The 4,947-nt window shown below is 46.9% G+C and overlaps 1 long non-coding RNA gene across 1 annotated transcript; it reads left to right on the top strand.

Annotated features, from left to right (window-relative positions):
• The first annotated feature begins 1,209 nt into the window (after window positions 1-1,209).
• Window positions 1,210-4,705, top strand: LOC123108379 (uncharacterized). The gene is made up of 2 exons (XR_006451889.1): window positions 1,210-1,468; window positions 1,552-4,705. It is a non-coding gene; the product is annotated as an uncharacterized lncRNA (long non-coding RNA).
• Window positions 4,706-4,947: the final 242 nt, after the last annotated feature.

The raw sequence follows: 4,947 nt of genomic DNA, 5'->3' as shown, positions 1-4,947 counted from the left end.
GTGTTGGTGTGGTGGCTGTCCAGTGCGTCCTGCTCGTCAGGGGCACTAACACCTGAGGCACCAAATGGTGATGGGATTATACCCCGTGGATTCCAATGTGTCAAGGAAATTGCACCCGTGCTTTTTGTACTCGGGAAGTTCTCTCACTCGCAACCAAACATAGAATCAGTGTCGCCACCAGCATTGTAAGTTCAGAAGACTGGAACAGTAGGCAACTTTGACTTTTAGTTCCACAACACAACGAAGTCAAGGCCAAAAATTCTGCTTAAAAGTATCAGAAATGAAGATCGGATCCCAGTCTGTGCATTAGTATTTTATTGGCATTGGATCTCTGTACTTTCTTAGTTTCCTTGCATGAAATTGGGGGTTGTATACTTTCTGAATTGAAAGACTAAAACATATGTTACTGTCTGTTTACTTATTTCTTCACTGCTGACCACTATGCAATTGAGCGTTTAGTTCCTTATCAATTCAATCTGACTTCACGCAGGTTTCAACTTTCAAGACTGACGTGGGAGATTTGGTCCAACATTGTTTTCCAGGCTTGCATTTGTGGTTTTCTGGAAAAAACGATCAAGCTGCAACAGCATTGTGACTGCAGAATTCAGCAGGGTAAATTTCCGTTCCGTTTTGAAAATCGACCAGTCACATTGATACAAGTTTTTTGTTTCTTTTGCGGGTCATTGATACAAGCTTTTTGGTATATCTAATCATTATTGGAACGCAATAGGTTCTGGCATGCATGGTTGTTAGGTGCATGAGAGGGTGCGCTGTCAAATTCTTTTGTATCTGAAAGGAACCTATGGCTATGAGCAAATGGTGGAAGTATTTGTGTATGGCTATTATAACCCAGAGAGCTCCAGCGACAGCGAGCTCGCTATCTCGATCCTTCGTGCCAATTGGGATCTGAGCGAAAAACCTTTTTCTTTCGAATACGCAACCGAATACAATAGTCCTTGGCCCTTCTACGCTGGTCACTGGAGATCAACATGGATCGAGTCGTGTGTGCCTTGGCCCATCTACGGAGGAGAAACGCAGGTCTTGACGCAGCGGCATCTGCACTCGCGGCATCTACGGCGAGAGGACCTTCACGATTCACACAAGTTAACGTGCTACTCAGATTGTATGTTGGCACTGGACTTCATGCCGCAACATATATGCGTATTTAGAGACACACTCTGACTCAAACAAGGACAAGCTCCAGGCTGACAGTATGCTCTAACGCATGCTTCAATCACCGACGCGTGCAGAGCTAGCCGTGCACTGGCGTCCATGCAAGTGGCCATGCACTGGAGCTTTCACACGCGGATGTGTTAAAGCCAACCACCCCACCCGTCTAGCTGCGCACATATTTAATGCAGTACACCCCCCACAACGCTGTAGATGAAACAAGCTCCATTGCAAACCACATCGAAGGTTTCCCGATCTCTCCCGGCGACGCCGCAGGCAGGCTCTGGCGCACAGCAAGGTAAGATCTCGATGACATCTCTTGCCACGCTCTCACTACCTCCCCACACTTTGCCTAACCCCACGGCACATGTCGACGGACAGGCTTTGAATCAAATCGATGGGCGGAGAAGTTCATCAAGAACGGGGCCCAGCAAGACACAGGCTTTGAATCAACTCCGGTCATCATGAACAGAAAGAGAATGCAGCACGGAGAACCAGCAATCCAGACGGGATCATCAAGCAGGTCCGGCACATCACACACATCTTTTTTTTTGCAAGGTAATACGTGTCTTATTGACGTGGGCATAGCCCAGTGGTTGGGGGCGCATGATTGTAAACCTAACGACCAGAGTTCGATCCACGTCGGGGACGAATTTCTGGAATTCTCATGAGGGATGCTTCTTCTATATCAATAAAACCGTGGGTGCTAGTGCCCATGGAGTTTCATTTTTTTTTCCATAAAGAACAAAGTACAAGTCACGTAAAGACCGACATGACAAAACTGAAAAGATAGCAGAACATCTTTGAGCTTGACACCAACGCACGTCACCTGCCTCCGGCACCACCACAGTAGCCACCGAAAAAAAAATGACGAATCACCTTCTCACCCGAGCTCGACGCGGCTCCATCGCTGATATGCAGCTTTGCGGACCTCCAAGGTGGCTCACCAAAAGTGAAGCCCTTACCGTTGAACGAATCAGACCAGGGCAACACTCCGGACACGCCATCCAACTCCAGATCTAGCATCCCACCACGACTAAAACGCCGAAGGAGGAAACCATATCTGCCATCCACGAACCACGAGCCCAGCACATGCTCCGTCTTCCAGATGTCGTCGATGTAGACCACAATCTGCATCTGCTCCTGGACTACCTCCCAAGCTTCGCGCCGACGCTGGAGCAAACGCCGTCGTAACGGTGGAGCTCGAGGACACAGGTCCACCACGAGGATGCCGCCACCGCCACACCATCCTTGCTTGAACAGACTGGTTTCCAAATCCATCCCCAACAATAGAACCGATGGCCTCGTTAGGAAAGAATCCGAAAAATCTTTATTCAGCGTTGTCATCGTCACCGCCGAAGCAAAGACGATGAACAACCTAAAAACCTAGACTACGAGAGAGTAAAAACGATCCACACGCGTGGATCCGGCAACCCCACCTCACCACCGACGACCGAGGGCGCCGGCGGAGGGGAGCCGCCGGAGAGCGGCGTTGGAAGACCGGCCTCCCCTGGCGGCGGCTAGGGTTCCAGCCGCCAGGGACGAGAGGAAAACTCAGCGTTGGCGTTTAGATCCAACACATCACACACATCTAGAAAACCAAATTGGGCCCACGTGGTAAAAACAGTACGGTATTGCATGCCTGGTGCTTAAGTCATACACGTACCGCACGGAACGAGCCCTACATAGGCAGCGCGGCCACAGTATTCCTTTGTATATGACGATGTATGCTTCCCTTTGTCATTCCCCGATTATTAATGCGCACATCATCTCGACGCAGCCTGCGGCCAGATATCTGCGCGCAGGAGCAATGCTACACTTACGTAAAGGAGCTACTTAAGTTTACGTATCAGCCAACGTGGAACAATAGGATTGGTGTTTAGGGGAGTGAGGGGCCCACCCCCTAAAAATCAGGGGGGTGTTTAGATTAGTTTGGAAAGTTTCGTAACCTTACGTATAGTCTTTCGTAGGTTTAGCATTTTCGCTACGCGCAGATGCCGCTGCGTCCAGAACGTCCACACTCATCTACGGAGGTGCCTTTTAACTTGCTCATTCCTGTCGCCGCCGCCGCCCCTCTCCCCGTCTCTGCCCACGAGGTGCCTACCGACGCGGACGGCGATGACGACGACGACGAGGTGACGTTCTCGTGCGGTGTAGCTCTGACGTGCGACGGCAAGGTGCAGATCTCTCGATAGGTGGTAACATGGAGAAGATGGGAGGTGCTCCCGGCCAGATCTGAGGGCGCCCGTGACATCTGTTGCATATCTCGCATGAGGAGTCGGTGGAGAATTGATGGCATCGCCGCCGGCTGCAGCAATCCACCATTATCTGCAGCTGCCATCTCTCGGTGAGGTAGTCATCATCCAGATTCAGGTTGTACTGTTGCTAATTAGGCATGGTTCTTTTCTAATCTTCAATTCCCATATCAGTTAGACGTAGTTGATTTCTATCTATGGATCCTTTGCCTTTTGTACTAGCAAATAAAACCAATTGATTGATTGTTTTCATGGAACACAGGTTTCTAGTAATTCTCTATGTTTTTTCTCTGCGTAAAGTAACACATACTGAACTCAATTGATTGATTGTGGAACTCAATTTTTTTGTGGAGGACAGAGTTCTCCTGATTTCTCTGTTGCAATTTTTCCAAGGCTGACAGAAAGGAAACTATACTGATTCTCCATGCAAGTAGTGATTTCTTCTTTGTTTATGCTTCTTTGGTTCATTAAGTTCATTGGAGTGTGGCACATGTGCTTATCCATTCATGAACCTTGATCTTTCATGTGCCCAGATTTTGAAACAGTTCTTTGTGTGAAATTAAGCATTCTTTTTTGCGAGAATTGTTGTTGAAAATAATGTACCCTAAAAAATTAAATGAAAAAATGCACACTAAAAATCAACATTTGATTATTTCTTGCCACAAGAGATCATTGGGTTATTTGTTCAATGATTTATGTTATAATGAACCAAAACTTTTTGGCCAATCTGATGTAGTTCTCAACGGAAAGGATTTTTTTTTTGTTAATTTGGCTAAAGACTGCTTCAGGTAAATGTCCGGTTCGACTATTTCTGGCCAAAAGCTAAATATTGTTAATTGTGCTGGTAGTTGTGTTTAATCGATTCAGACTTGTCTGGATTGTGCATATAATGGGGGTGAGAGATTTTGAATGTAGTGGGAATAGAGCATGGTAAAGATTTGTGCTGAACAAATGTAAGTTTGAGAGACAACCAATCAGTAATAGCAAATTCTTATTAGTAGTTTAACTTGTGGATAAACTTATGTTGACCTGTGGAAAGAACCACTTCACCAATGGAGAAGTGAAGACATGGCCGTCGGTTGCAGCGATCCACCACTACCTGCAGCTCTCGTCTCTCGGCGAGGTGGTCTTCGTTCAAATCCAGGCTGTACTGTTGCTAATTTGGCCTGGTTCTTTTCCAATCTTGAATCCCCATATCAGTCATATGTTGTTGGTTTCTATTCATGAGTTCTTTTGCCTTTTGTACTATCAAATAGAACAATTGATTGATGGTTTTCATTTTTTTGCATGGTAATACGTGTCTCATTTATATCATAAAGATTAAAGTACAAGTCACGTAAGGACCGACATGACAAAACTGTAAAGATAGCAGAACATCTCTGAGCTTGACATCAACGCCCTTCACCTGTCTCGGGCACCACGACAGCAACCACCGAAGAAAAGAATGATGGGTCACCTCATCACTCGAGCTTGACGCGGCTCCATCGCTGATATGCAGCTTTGCAAACCTCCAAGGTGGCTC

Source organism: Triticum aestivum, chromosome 1B (assembly GCF_018294505.1).
Source record: "Triticum aestivum cultivar Chinese Spring chromosome 1B, IWGSC CS RefSeq v2.1, whole genome shotgun sequence".
Lineage (NCBI taxonomy): Eukaryota > Viridiplantae > Streptophyta > Magnoliopsida > Poales > Poaceae > Triticum > Triticum aestivum.
The sequence above is the reverse complement of the archived record's forward strand: the minus strand, read 5'-3'. Positions and strand labels throughout refer to the sequence as shown.